The following is a 16,634-nucleotide window of genomic DNA, read 5'->3' on the forward strand; positions in this document are numbered from 1 at the left end:
TGCAACATTGCTGAACTCGGCCAATAATGGCCTAGTAGGTAAAATAGAGGAACAGTGGTAACTCAAACCGGTCTGGAATCTCAGCTAACCATTTGCTTGAATTGGCCCTTTCATGGTTTCCGCTTCCCCTTTGAGGGAAAACCATGAAAGCATCCCTACTCTCAGATATTCCTAATGTGGTGTATCATAATCAAATAATCAATCCACTCCTAGATGAGCTCCCAAAGTTAGGAAGGCTACTGAAATTCCCTTTTTTTCCCTGTTGGAGAAGACATTGTGAAGGATATTTTTTCAATAGGGATAATTTAACTGAAACCTTTCAGAATCATCAAAAATATGTCATGTTGACGGGTTCGTTTCCAATAAACTGTCACAGGATTTTTCTTCTCCTCCTTCAAAAAGAATCATGCAATATTATTTCTAATGCCTTTGTAAGAGCCTAATGTTATTCAAAAGCTGATTTTAGGCTGATTTTTGCATTGAAACTATCTAATCCTTCTCTTTGTGTCATTACTATATTTGGGCATATGGCCCTAAAAATCGGCAATCGCAGATAGAAACAAAAACATCTGTCTTTGGCCTGAAGATTTCACAAGTCTGGTACCTCTGGTAACTTCATGCTCAGCTTTAGTCCAATTTTAATCACGATTATTGCAATAATCTCAGATAGAGGTAAAAACACCTGTTTTTGGTCTTAAGATCTGACGGATATAGCACCACTATCGAATTCATCCTCAGCTTTACTCTAATTTTCATCAAGAATAATGCTGTAATGAAACCCTAAGATCTCGTACAGTTTTTCTGCTTTATCATCAACTGCAAGAGACTTCTAGCCCTCTAAGCGGCAAGGCCGTATATATACGGCATAGAATATTTTTTGTGATATCTGTAAGAACGTATATATGCGTGCATATTAAAATATGTCAAAGAAATTAAGGCAAAGAAAACAAATCCGGGTATGAAATACCAGGAGAATTTTTACATTAAAATCAAAAACATAATTTGTTCTCATAGTAGTTTTGTGAAATTTGCGCTTTCTTAGCAAAACCTCTGACCACTCAGAGGGCTAGTATGCCAGATTTATATAATCCCACAATTTCAAGAAGAATGCGGGGCAGGATTTAGAATCGCAGCCTCTCAACCCACACATTTCGGTCCTCACAACTCAAAAACTGGTTTTTAGTCCATGCTGTCTTTGATTTTATGCTGGTATCGATGTTACACTGTTATCGTTCCTGTGCATGTATTTTAAAGTGCAAATTACACAAATTCTTTCCAGCTTGATATTTTTTCCCCTTTCTTATCCAAGTTCTTTCGTTTTCCATGCTTTCGCTGTATTGTTGTAACTCATTTCACCTATCGGAATAATCAGAACAAGCCTACAAATTTTATCGTGACAAAGAATGCAAGACTGCTTTTGTTAAGGAGACTCATACACCTTAAAACCCATAAAATCTTTGAATATGTGACTGTTACAGGAATTGGGATAACTTATTTATTTTAAAAGCAATTACTTCCATATTTTTGTAGCTGACTACATAATATAGCTGCTTTTTGAAATAGTCATCAGAAAGTTTGTGCTGCCACAAATATTTTTATAATTTAATCCGCTTTGTGAAAAAAATTTCCATCATATTTCCACCTTCCGCGTACAGTTTAAAACATTCTGTTGCATAATTTAATTCCATATTTAATATTTATCTTTTATAACATTTGGAAACTACTGTGATGCAAAAATTCTAAGAAATTCTTGTTAAACTTTTATTTTATTTGGAGTTGAGTTTATAAAATGTATTTTATTAAAAAAAATCTGTAATGTTTTCGTGCATAAAAGTTTTTAACATTAAAATAGGCATCAGATTTTTGGTTGAGTTAAAAAATAGTGCCCATATAAAGAATTCCATCCAATTTCAAGTATGTACCATTAGCCATTTTTAAAATTTCATGCGCTCAAGGTAGAAACATGACGAAACATTTTGTCACAAAGAGGATTAAATTACAAAAATATTTGTGGTAACACAAACTTTCTGGTTACTAGTCCCCAAAGCAGTTATTGTATGTCGTCAGCTGTAAATAGTTGGAAGTACTTGCTTTTAAAGTAAATGAAATATAGAAATTCTTGCTACAGTCACATATTCGAAGATCATAAGGGGATTAAGGTGCATGAGCCCTCTTAATGGCAGGGACTTTCAGGACTATATAGGTGACAGTACGAATATGTCCAGTTCAACCAAAGTTTTGTAGAAGAGCATATTTAGAGACGAGTCCGAGCATCTCCCACCCCTCTTTCTCTACAACCAAGTAACTGAAGAGGAATTTCGGCTTGCCATACATTTTAAGAACCTCCACGCCACACAGGCGCTATAGATTTACAAATATACATGCTTTCTCCAGGATTCAAACCCGGGCCCAACCGTAGTGTTGCTAGCCACAATACCACCTGAGTGGCTAAAATCAAAAGAAGTTTCTTTTGTACCCTGCTGTCGATCCTATCATGTTGACATTACATGGCTGTCGATCTTTCGCTATATCTAACGAACATCGATGTCGATCTGATTCCTGTAAATATCCGACGCCCCTTCAATGATAATCGGTATTGATCATACACAGTTTAATCGGTGTCTATAACGACACTGCTTATGTGACAAATATACAGGGTGTTTATGTGACAAATATACAGCGTGTACATAATGTCCGTGTACTCTTAGGTTTCAATGTCACACAAATTGTCTGTGAAATTTTAGTTGCGCTGTTGGTGTGTTATTTACTGTTGTGTTATTAGCAACACTGCTTTCATACTGGAAAAATATATCTTGACGAATATGTGAATGGACATTCTTATTTGCTCATGTCACAAGGATGGTTAATACATCATGTACAAGAGAAATAAGCAATGGATGATACATGGTATAGTAGGACGTGGCTATGCATTTACAAAATCTACACCGTTGTTGAGATATCCCACAAAAAATCCACAATTAATTATTAATAATCAAGTCACACATCTCCCATCATAGATGCAGCATGGGTGAAAAATGGCATGGAAGTGTGGTGGATACCTTGTACAAATCAAGGAGAACAGGAAGTTTTCCTGTAGGAGAACAGGTATCCATTCAAGTAGAACAGGTATCCATTCAAGTAGAACAGGTAGTATTCCTGTATTTCAATACAACCGAATAGCATATATTCAGTTGTATTGAACGCATGCATTTATGTGTTCAATACAACTGCATATATGCAGATAGCCCACTAGATACATAGGTTGTATGCACAGGTATTCAACTACTGTATGTCGTAGATAAATAAGCTAAAATTACACTGGCATTGCTTTTTCAGGGTTCCGAAACTTTGCGAACACCCTGTACGGCAGTCCTTCTTACTTGTTGCCATAAGTATCAAAATTCATTTTGGTAGTGTTGCATGTATGCCTGTAACTAGCGTATGTCGTATATATACGTCGAGTGATCGTCGATGTCATTTCTATGCAGATTGTTTTTATGAATACAAGCCATTACAAAGTCACTAATGACATTACAAAAAAGGCCATGCCTTCATTGAGAATCAACTAATAGGGGGACCGGAAAGTAATGTCGTTTCTGCGCATGTCGACAACAACATTAGACAACAACATGCTAAGGGCAGAAGTGGAAGCAAATCCATGTCAAACAATTGAAGAACTGTCAAACAGTCTTAACCAACCTTGGTCGACCATCCAAGAATATTTAAAGCAGAATGGAAAAATAAGCAAAGCAGGTGTTTGAGACCCCATAATCTGTCCGAAAAGAACAAAGCTAATCTATCCATCCCATGCAACTTATTGCTTCAACGACACCAAACAGAACCATTTTTAATCGTTTCGTTAGTGGAGACAAAAAAATACGTCCTATATGATAATCCAAAACTCAAAAGGCAGTTTCAATAGGGGTTACAAAGGGTTTACATCCTGAAAAGGCTCTTCTGGGTGTTTGATGGAGTATTCTCGGAATTGTTCCTTTTGAATTGCTAAAACCTGGAAAAACTGTTAATCTCTTAATGTAGACCTTTATTGTGAACAATTGGATCTAGTGAACCAATCTTTAATCGAAACTCACCGGCGCTTGTCAACAGAAAAGGCGTCATTCTCCCACACGACAATGCAAGACCGCACTGTGCAAGACGAACATGGAAAAATATACTGAATTGGGGTGGGAATTACTGCCTCACCCACCATATTCGCCCGATATCGCACCCTCGGATTTCAATTTATTCCGATCCCTACAACATTTTCTTAGTGACAAAAAATTTGAAAATTTGGATGATGTCCAAAATGCCATCTCGAGATATTTTACTCAAAAACCAATTGAATTTTATCGGTCTGGGATTGAAATCGGCATACTAGATGGCAAAAGATTGCTGATAACGAGGATGATTATATTATTGATTAAAAATAAAAACTTGTTACAAATTTATTCGTTTGAATTTAATGTAAGAAAGCAACATTATTTTCCGATCCCCCTATTATATAACATTCTACTTTGCTAAATATTATAATCCGTGAAGCTACCATATTTTATTAGATTCAAAGAAAAACTAAATAGATATGTGTTTTCCTATTTATATCCTTTTGAAATTTTACTCTTCTTACATGTTCTTTTTACATGTCCGATTTGGTCATATTTAAATTGAAATTCTTTCTTTAAGTAAAATATGTATTAAACTATGTATTAAATGTGTAGGACAGAACTATCGTTTTCCACGATAAAATTACGTTTGGTACTAGCATATCGAATATTTTGCATATTACACTTCAGACATTGCATATTATATGAAAGAAATGTATCTGAAAATGAAATACTATTTTCTTATGCATCTTACTTATGAATAATGCATATCTGGAAATGTCGTTTCCTTCCTTTCAAACTACAGATCTTCCTGATGCGCTTAGAAATATATATTAATCTTTATTGTTAAATAAAAGCACTGTATCTGGTACTATGTCTAGGAAGTATGCCTTCGTTTAATCAACAGAAGGTATTACTTATTCAGTTTATTCAGAGTTCAGCTAATCTTCATGCATTTCAAATGTTTGCCTTCGTTTATGCAAAGTAAGATACCAAATGAGTTTGTGAAACTTTTTAATGCATGCATATGTATTCGCGACTGAAAATTCTGAGATGAGTAAATATAAGCTAACGCCTTTTCTAGAGATAGTCGAAATGAAGAATCATCTTTTCACAAATGAATAACGATAGTCACGAACAACGCAATTTTACATTCTAGAAATACCTCGAAATGTTATTGTCAAAGAATTCCCATGAGAGCATTTTCTATTTACAAGTCCCTACGAAAACAAATGCAACGGTTTACTTGTTTCTGTCGAGGTATCACCGAAAGTGGAATATATGAAAACCTTAAAAATCAAATGACAATAAAGAGGAAATGATTCTATTTTGAATCTCAATGAAGAGCACTCTCAATTCATTGGATAAAAGCCGTGATGGAAATTTTGAATAGAAGTTAGAAATCTGAAACATCTATTTACAAAAGAAGCCAAATGCGTAAATATCTTACGCTTTTGCAATTTACTTGACTTTTATGGACGCTATGTAATCTAAATTCAAGGAATCATTTACATAAAACTCAACTGTTTTAATTTAGAAGCAGAATATATACAAATTGCTTGCTTTGTAACAGTAATCCTAGGTAGCCAATGTATGTAGTACTAATACATTGGTAGCCAAGAATAAGATCAGAAACTTTAGTATTTAGGTACTAAAATTCCTACTAAGACTGCAAATAAATAATCATCACAGTAGCACTTCTTTTGTTGCGTTCTACGGGTTAGTGAACATGGAGTGATTGAAGACACTTGATGAAGAATGAAGAATCAAAACACAGTTTATTCCTCAGTATTCCACAGGACAGTTCCATAGGTTACGATAAACAACACAACAACACAACAGCAACACAACATTCAGGTTATAACGGCGAAAACAGCTTTACGGCAAAGTACTAAAGTACAGCTCCCGACTCGGTTGATCGCTCTCAGGCTAAACTCTGAACTCAAAGCACTTCGTAGGGACTTGTAAATAGAGTATCTTGAACTGAACTCAACACACTCAAGATACTCTACACGATAAAACTGCTACTCCGCGTACCGGCAGGGTATTTGTAGCTTTTGACCTGCCTTCGAGAACATTCTCGGGAAAAGCGGTAAGGATTCGTTCGAGAATGTTGTCACTCCGGCTGTGGCATATCGCCAAGTGAGCGATTGCGCGCCAAATCTAAAAGCCCTGCCTTTTCTTGCCATTTTCTGGTAACCCTAACCTCGGCATTTCGCTATAATATGCTACTTTAAAAGTGAAAACGTACAACGATTCTCTAATTTATTTGTATAAAACCTTTAATTGTCTATGTTTTATGAAATGGAAAACAAATCAGAATTTCACAATTTCTCAACAGATTAACAATTTGACTACATTCTGGTGATGGCCGAAATTCTGATCAAGCCGCGTCATCCATATACAGGTGACAATTCTTTGAGTTCTGACGAAGAAAGGCAGATATAATAAGATATGATTGTTGATTGCTGAAAGAAAGAAACGAAAATGATTGTTGCTGACAGCTAATTTCATTCCTTTCACTAAACTAGATTGTGTTTTCTTCGGTATCAAATTTTCTTTCTTCCTAAACAACTAATTCCTTTAAAACATGATGAGTAGCATCTATACCACATTTATTTTCACTGCATTTATCAGTCTTCGAATCAGAATCTGAAGATGTAATTTTGTTTATAATTATCATTCTGGAAAATCTCGGCTGTTCCTCATCTCTACTACTTTGTTTTCGAATTTTGTATTTCGCAACAGGTTTCTTCTTCATTGTCTATATTTATTGTTAACTTAAAAATTACTCTGTAATTTTTCTTTTAGACATTTTTCTTTGCAAAACTTTGGAGTAACAATTGTAACAGGAAAACTTTCAACCATTTGTCACCACAGGAAAGATATTTGGAAAAGAATAAAAAATTTTCGAATCTCACGCTCTAAATTAGCAATGTTCTTTCTTGAGGAAATATTTTAAACTGAATGCCCGTTCCGAAATGATTTGTTCTAAACGTTCTTAATTCCTACGTTCAGAAGTAACTGACCGCACGGTATAACAGCGCTCGTGGTCTAAAGGAGATTTTCTTACAAACTTGCACGCAACATATTAATCGCTTTATGTGTCGAAAGTGTCAATAAAGATCTATTTAAATAGCTTATTCTTCAAACTGTAGGTAATATTTAGTCTCATATTAATTCTATTAGAGTGAAAACGAGAAGAACGAAATACTAGAAAGAATACGAAGTAGCAAAATTCTTTTTCAAAAATGTATTGGCCTTAAAATAATTACAAATAGAAAACATTTATATTCAGGTAAGGATAATACACCAACTAATTTTGGTCTCTCAACACACATGAGAAAATTATTATTTTTATTTGTTAATGCTACCTAATTCCAACCAGATTTGAAAAATCAACGTTCTTTCTAAAGGTCATCTTTGTAGGTACTTATCGACTTTTTGACATTTTATTTTACAGAATAAAAATAGAAAAAAAACTTAAGCATTAGAGTACACAACATACTGCAAGCAAAAAGCTCACAAAGCAGAACTGAACTCAATGCCTTGAGGTATTCAAGTAACATAAACTTATACGTTTTTCTTCTTTGGAACTCTGTGTCCAGGCATTTGTACAGAAATGTGAGCAACAAGGGCACAGAACATGTTTACAGTGTAGAGTCATTAGCTTATTTTGAAGAAGAAACGGGAAAAAGTGCAGTGCCCTCCAGAGAACACGAACTGGGACCTCTCGACAACGCGCCGAGTGTGCTACCGTTACACTACGAAGGCATACAGAAAGGAGGGAGACAATACTTTATATACTCCCCCTTTTAAAAGGCGACTGGGGATTAGCCCCTTCCAGCCGGAGTATCAACGCATTGTTTAATAATGCTCTATAGAGTATTTAAACGGCTTATGCTTTATAGATATTTTTATATATATACTTTAATTACCTTACTTCTTGTTTAAATGCATATTTTACACATTTTATTTTAATTACTCACCATTTTATGACTTTTAACATTATAATCTGAAAACTAAATATATTATTTAAAATTCTCTTTTCGTATGAAAAATTTTAAAACAGGGATCCACACACAGTCCTACGTTACATTCCTTGAACTCGTAATAACTCATTTGCCGTTTTGGAGGATTTTTCCGGGAATGTGAACAAACGAAGCATCGTCGTCTCATTTTCTTATCAGTCTCTTCTGAACAAAGTTTTGGAAAATGTCTTTCAGTTAATCTTTCAGAATCGATATCAGAATATCAGAATTTCAGAATCAATAGCTGAAATATTTTGCATCATTTCTGCTATTTCATGCTCTATTAAACATTTTCGACGCTTCGACATTGAAACGGTAAAAACAGAAAGAATTCACGTATTCTGTATATCTAATACAGAAAGAATTCACTAACAAGATCTAATTATTTTCTAAAAACTGAACTGTAAACGGAAATACTCAACGCTTTAGCGCATATAAAACTTCTACTTACAATAAACAACTACCACGTGAGAATAAAGTGCGATTTAAAGAGACGTCATAAATCACGCCATTCGGAAACATTTAGTTCCCCGTTTGTTTATATAATCAAAAACACGTGTATGCTTCTCTCATTTCGAGTAGAAGGTCTAATGCACATGTATCTGAAACCATATGGACATACAGTGCCATCTTGTGGCAGAAATTATAGTTTGAAAAGGTTCCAAGGTACTGGCACAAATACGTGCCAGTCGGTAGAAAACGCAACAATGCTCTGGCACGCCTGCGTGTCGGCCGGTAGATAAGTGTGTTCGTTGCTGGCACGTATACGTGACAGTCGGCGCGAAGGGGTTAGGGGACGCCAAATCCTGGTGGTGAAGAATCATCTTCCACCACCTTTCCGTTCGGGAACCACTGTAGGATCATTATACTCGTATATATTTTTTTAGCTGGGAACAGGGAAAACGAGCAATATCCTTGTCGGGACTCGATCCTGTACCTGTCTTCGACACCGTATTACACCAAAAGGGGCCCACCAGCGGCCGAGCGGTAAAGTCGCTGAACACTGGTAGTTCGGTCCGAGGTTCGAATCCCGCGAACGGGCTGGCTGCATGGGTGCTTTCGTGGTTTTCCCCATGTGTAACGTGTATACGAGCCAGTTTCCCTTAGAAAGTCCTCCACGAAGGCATCCCTCCTCTTAGGCAGATAGCCCTAGTGTGCTTTGCCATAATTAAATACACCACCACACCACTACACCAAAAGGGCATGCAGAAAGGAGGAAGAAAATACTTGCAACAGGATAACTGCTTTCTGGCTTTACTGACATTAATAAAACAAGACGCAAATTGTCTTCTACGGTGCTAAGATGGGAGTGCTTGAAATGTAATTAGTCTGTCCCTTTTAACTTCATTATTAAGCATCATTTTCTTCAGACTTACTCCATACACAATTCAACAGCAAAATCGCAAAATTTTTATTTTATTTTAAAAAATTTGGAATTCTCCATGCAGTTTTAAGGGCTGGATTACATTTTATATTTTGTTTTCACTCTTTTCTCAGTTCGTCATATGAGTGCTCAATTTTCTTAGTAAGAGTTTTTTGTTTTTTTTTATTATTAACACTTTGTGTGTTCACTTTATTTATTAACTATCCCGATCTTCATCCCCACGCCACATAAAATACAGTTCAACACTAAAATCGTCAGCTATTTAAATACAGCACATTTTTAGGATTTTAGATAGGCAATCTTGCGGGATGGCGATAAAAATATTTTATTCTGTACAGTGTTGCCACTGCTTTTTTTCAGATCTTTGAGTTTATTAATCAAAAATTCATTAAAGTTAAAAAATTATGAAAAAGATGATGAAAACCTATTTGAAATTCAAAATTTAGTCCTCCAGTTACATATGTTCGGGTAGAAGACTACGTTATTCAAAACTGGATGGCTCTAGGTACCGTGGATTTTCACAACTGTTAATAACATTCATGCAGATTCTTCGTCATTTGATTTCTTTAAAAGTCATACAGGGCGATCATATTTGGTGGCAAAAATTAGAAACGTGATACGCCGTTTATAATGATTGAAAGCAAAATCTCGTTTCGCGACTAATAGTCCTTTTTCGGCCCACCAGCGGCTGAGCGGTAACGTCGCTGAACACTGGTAGTTTGGTCTCAGGTTCGAATCCCGCGAACGGGCTGGCTGCATGGGTGTTTTCGTGGTTTTCCCCATGTGTAACGTGTATACGAGACAGTTCCCCTTAAAACGTCCTCCACGAAGGCATCCATCCCTCGAGTGCTTTGCCGTAATCTAATAAACCAAAACCAAACCAAACCTTTTTCGGGCTAAAACTTTTCATGTAAGCCTAGACAAATGCTTTGATTTCATCAAGCATTTAGGAAATCTGAGGCAAAGAATGCAATAAAATTTTTTTAAAGTGAGAGTGCTTGTATATTACTGAAGTAATTCTTCTAATCGTAAAAGTTTAAGGGTTCACCAGCTGCGAGCAAGAAATTCGCTAAATACCAGTCATAAAACCCGGGTTCAAACCCCAGCAAACGTGCTGTCTGCATGACACTTTTAATGGCCTTTTTCATGTGTTTTCATCACGGAGACGAGCCAGTTTTCCTTAGAGAGGCCTTCTTACATTTAGACAAACAACCCTCGCCTGCTTTACCAAACAAGCAAATCTAAACAATTTAAGTAAATGATAGTAAGTTGGGTTTAAATTTAAAAAGACTATACTACGTTAACATTACACAATAAACAGACTTAAATTATTTACGTTACTTACATTATTATCAGATTTTATACCGCATTTTTTAATTTTTGTTTTTCTTTCGTTCATGGAATTATGTTCGTTTGGTTTGTTTTGGTTTATTTATAACTACGGCAAAACCTCAATGAATATCTGCCTAATGGGAGCGATGCCTTCATGGAGGACTTTCTTAGGACAACTGGTTTCCATACACGTTACACATGAGGACCCGTGCAGCCGGCCTGTTTGCGGGATTCGAATCTCTGACTGGACTACCAATGTTCAGCGACTTTAACCTCTCGGCCGCTGGTGGGTCTTCTTAATAGTTAAGGAATTATATTCCAGTCTAAGGGCGAAATTATATTCGAGTCTGATTAAATGAAAATTTCAATTCAGTTAAAACATCTGCACAAAAAGTAATCTCGGATTATTAAATAAAATAAATTTCAGTTTTCAGATTTTTCAGCAACGAATTTTTCTCCTTATTTCATTTGAATATGTTTATATCAAATAATTTGCTTAGATATTATATTCCATAACTGCACAATTGTTACCTTAATTTTTTGCTACAGTTTTTTTATATACTCTAAGTTTTCGCCTAAAGAAATTGCTCCGTTTTTCAACATTTAAAAACATAATCCATAAATAAAAGTAAAATGAATTATTTGCACTTAAATAAATGCAACTTTATTTAAAAAAAAAAAAAAAAAAAAAAAAAAAGAATGTTGTTTCTGTAAGAAATTTGAATTTTTTTATAACACTGTAAACGGAAGTCATGCTGCTTATGAAAACGCAGATGTGTAGCATTAAGAATTAAAGGTATACAAATTCCTCAGTAAAAATTCTAGAGCGCGTTTTTTAGATGATTACAAAAAATTATCCTAAAGAATGGAAGACAAGAAAGAATAACATACAACGTCAATATTAACATCGGAATCAAGGGAATGTTTTTTTCTTTCTATAACGTAGTTTTTTTATCAATATTTATGCCATTTTAAATCTTTTTAAAAATGGTAATTAAATCTAACGACGCGAAGCTATGAATAATGCAGAAAATTATTATTTTTTTGCAAGATAAAAAATGCCTACGACAAACACTTTTAAATCTCAAGTTCCTATTCAATTACAAGCAATTAATAAGAGGGTTTTTATATAAAAATGAAGAAAAAATTAGTTTTCACCTGAAGTTTTGAAACTCGCTTCGTCTTATAAAAATCCTGTTCTTATATGAATTCATTAAAAAAGCATAAAAAGTCTCTCTTTAGGAGACTGATGTGCAAATTTCAGAATTTTTAAAACTCTCATATTTCTTAGAACATAGTTTTATCCTTCATAATTTCTTGATACCATAACATGGAAAAATTCTCTTTTCCTAAAAAGAATTAAAAATGCCAGAAAAAGTGTTGTTGTACAAGTTACAAGAGTATAATAAGTGTGGAAGATATTTTAAATTAATGGAAGACTGAGTATATATGAATATCCATGTGATCATATTATTCGAAGTCATATACAGAGGCTGTTCACACACTTTTAGACGATGTATTTTGCATTCACAAAACTAAATTACATAAAATTCTTGTGTTTTAAATGTTCTATTTGACATCCCTTATTCTGAAATATCTTTCGACACCGCAATTTCCAGGATAATAATGCCTTTTGAAGTAGCAGAAGAGATATTCTTCCCGAACAGCTTTCCAGAGTCCTGTTAGGGTTTTGGGAGAACGTTTAGATAATGCAGTTTTTAAAAGTCCGAAAGCACAAAAATCCATAAATGACATATTGGGAGATTTCGTAGGGATATCAGTGAAGGTTATGGCCTTGGTACCAGTTTTTTGTTCTATTTCTTTTAGGAAATTTACAGTGGATTTTGATGTGTGACTGCTAGCTTTGTCCTGATGGAGTCTCACAGATGGATGGCACTGTGGGTAAAGCGATGGTATTTCATTCAGAAAAATTGGCGATAAAACATGTTCCTGATAGTATTTGGAGTTAAACTTGACATTTTTTTGCACTCTCTTTATTTTTAACTTGCCATTATAAGAAAAACCAGCAACAATCATGAATCCCTTAGAAAAACTTGTTTTCGATTCTTTGAACCATGTACTTAAATTTTTTCTCCCCTTTGATAATAAATAGCTCTTTTTTTGTTACAATCATTTAAATACATCCATGCTTCATCTATTGAGACAATTGTTTTCCATTTTTCTTTGGATAAGTGTTTCTCATATAGAATTCTGCAGCGTGTCCTGCGTTGAGCGATATGCTTTAGAAGAAGGACGATGCACATTGCGTTTTTCCGCTTTCTTAAGACTTAAATCAACGTTTATAAATTTGTTTACAGTGGACACCGAGTATTTTAATGATTTTGCAATTGTCCTTTGACTAAAAAGATTTTCTTTTAACATTAAATAACGTACCTTTGCAATAGTCGAAGATGTCCGTTTTTTCCTTCGATACTTGTTTGGAACTTTTGTCCCACTTAAGGCTCCAATTTGACGTTTATTTTATTTTTTCCCCCTTTTCTTGTTGATGATATTACCCATCGACGCTTTAGATATCACAAAATCATGACTCTCACATCGTTTTTGGTACAACGGATTATGCATATTTCTCTTCGGAAAGAGCGTAAATGTAGCCATCAAACCACTGCTTTGTTAAATTCGCCATTTTTAATAAAAACAAAACTTTCAAGCCAAAGACGATAATTTTGACTTTTAAAAGCATAGTGAAATTGCAATTACTTCTTTTGCAGCAAACGATTTTTTATTACCGCTTACCAAAATCGTCTAAAACATATGCGAGAAGCCTCTGTATTTGGAAACTAACTTCTTCCTCCATGTTGTGAGTCAGGCAATTTTTCACCTCGTTTTCATCCTTCAGTAAAATAACTACGAAATAAGAAGAAGGTTTTATATAAACTGTTTAAGTAGGGACCTCCGAACTAAAAGGTGATGGATGACGATTCTTCACCAAGAGGATTTGGCGATTGGGTCCCCACATCCGAGCTTTTGAAAAGGAAAGTATATAAGGTACTTTATCCGTCATTTCTGCATGCCTTCGTGGTATAACGGTTGCATACTCGGCGCGTATTCGGGAGATCTAGGTTCGAGTCCCGACGAGAGCATTGTTCATTTTTCGTGTTTCCTACTTCAAAAAAATGTAATGGCTCTACAATCACAATTCACGCGGTTTGTAAAATTAGCAGAACAATTCACCTCTTCTTGATGGATTTCACAGAGCATAAGTGTTAACTTAAGTAATTTAAGTATCCAAGAAACATGGTTAAAATCGTACTGTAAGCTTTGTTTCAGACCATCTAATTACGCGAGTAAACGCGACTTCAATCTGGTGCTTTAGAAAAGACATTTCAAGGTCATTTTCCCCAACGTAGTTTGACTTGTAACCATGGCTTTCTTAAATGCCCCCCCTTTACGCAACAACACTTCAATCTCGTTTAGCGTACTTTGCCTCAATAAAAGCATGAAATGAAGACTGAGTTGAACAATAGTGTCGATGTTCAACTCAGTTTTCATATGTAATATATGTTATGTAGAAGATATATGTGGAGAAAATATGGGTTATGTAGTGATGACGACACATATCATAATGGTAAATTGAGGGGTGGGAAAGAGCTGGCAACGTCCTCTTTTAAAGTAATAGACTAGTGTAAGGCTAAAGCTGATTCAGTTAAATCTAATCGCTGGACATAAATGTCTGGGAGAAGATCATGCATCGCTGCCGAATGCTCTCATCTAAGTTCAAGAGCTCTGTTTTTCTGTATGTTACAGGCAAATTTTGAAATGCATTGCATATAATGCTTAAAACAACCCGGCAATGTATGAAGAGATATTTCGAAGAACCAAATTACATACCAGAAGTTAATAAATGACGTATAAAGGCCTAAATGACTTCTAAGAAGGAACCACGGGACTGTTAGTTGCAGTATACTCTAGGATGTGATGTTTGTGAAAAGCAAAATTACATTTATTTACCCTGTTAAATTTACATTTATTTACCCTGTTACATTTATTTACCCTGTTAAATTTACATTTATTTACCCTGTTACATTTATTTACCCTGTCATTCTAAAAAAAAGTCAGTATGATACAGTATATCACGGACGCTGAGTTATTTCCCGTAATTCATGAATAACGTGTTTGAGTACTGGACGCTGCCAACGAGACAGATTGTTGAAAGAACTTTCAACCAAATGCAGAAACGCTACACCTAATGATATATAACTGTACAATCACCTTTGTGAGCCCTGCCAGAAGAAACAAAAAGGTATTATAAAGGGCATTGTTTCTGAAACTTATGGTATTTTCTGAATTTAATTTCCGTTGTCAGGTTGATCTTACTAATTCCCAGTCTCAGCCAAATAGAAAATACAAATTTTTTATGTTGTATCAACATCGTCTTACTATCGTTTTTTTACATATTTCGAATAACAGTTTTTTAATGGCACCCTCATTAATTTTTCAAAATAATATTTGTATTTTTGAGGAATGAACGTCTTTTAAATATTAGCCTTATCATAACCTTTTTTCATACTTTTCCTAAAGAGCATTTGTCACTCTATAGAACGCCTAGGTATTATATGCACCGTCTAGGAAAAGTATATAATAATTATAATTTCATAATCTTTTTTCATACTTTTCCTAAAGAGCATTTGTCATTATACAGAACGCCTACGTATTATATGCAGTGTCTAGGAAAATTATATAATAATTATCATATCATAATCTTTTTTCATACTTTTCCTAAAGAGCCTTTGTCACTCTATAGAACGCCTAGGTATTATGTGCAGCGTCTAGGAAAATTATATAATAATTATCATATCATAACCTGTTTTCATACATTTCCTAATGAGCCTTTGTCATTCTATAGAACGCCTAGGTATTATATGCAGTGTCTAGGAAAATTATATAATAATTATCATATCATAACCTTTTTTCATACTTTTCCTAAAGAGCATTTGTCATTTCATAGAACGCTTAGGTATTATATGCAGTGTCTAGGAAAAGTATATAATAATTATCATATTTCATATTTTGCCTAAAATCGTTCGGTATTATATACAATGCCTGGGCATTCTATAGAATTCCGGCGTTGCATACTTTGCCGATAACATATACGTTAACTAATTTGCATAAGGCTAGCAGCTGGCGAAACACGATTGTCAGTAAACATAAAACAGTAAGATAATGCGTTAATGAACACAAAATTTTACAGTGTACTTTAAACCTTTTATTATATCTCTAGAACAGAACTTTCCTGCCAACGGTACACAGGCCGGTTCTCTAAGGATCTGAATGAAGCCTCTCCATATACTATTTAGGTAAATAAAAATTCGTTTATTTTATTTACTTTTTTTACAGCAGTAAATTTTCAAAAATTAGGAACTACAGCAGGAGAAATACGCATAATCATATTCCAAAAATAGCTGCCGATGGAAAATTTTATAATTTTCGAAAAATATCAAAAGATCTCGCAGACATTTCTGGTTCATTTTCTATGTGAGTATTTAATGTTTAAAAAATTAGTTGCGGAGCAAGAATTAAACCAAATCGCTGCTTTTAATGATTAAAATCTTAAAATTTTAATGTTCTTTCTCCCAGTTGAATATCTGACCAGAATTCCGGACCTAGGTGTATTAATCAAAATCGTAAAAACAACCTTGTATTTAGCGTCATTATACTTACGCTAAATACAAGGTTGTTTTTATGATTTTGATTGTCACATTAGCGTGTTTCTCTTCTAGTATAGGTGTATTAAGTCTTCGGGCACACATTAACTACCTGCATTAAAAA

At 34.6% G+C, this 16,634-nt stretch overlaps 1 protein-coding gene across 1 annotated transcript in view; it reads right to left on the reverse strand.

Moving 5' to 3' along the window:
• LOC118204259 (uncharacterized) overlaps window positions 1-16,634 on the reverse strand; it is a 428,384-nt gene that overhangs the window by 272,210 nt on the left and 139,540 nt on the right. The gene's annotated exons all lie outside the window — the stretch shown is intronic.

Source organism: Stegodyphus dumicola, chromosome 9 (genome assembly GCF_044657685.1).
Source record: "Stegodyphus dumicola isolate Sdum_Otavi_A_Nest chromosome 9, ASM4465768v1".
Classification (NCBI taxonomy): domain Eukaryota; kingdom Metazoa; phylum Arthropoda; class Arachnida; order Araneae; family Eresidae; genus Stegodyphus; species Stegodyphus dumicola.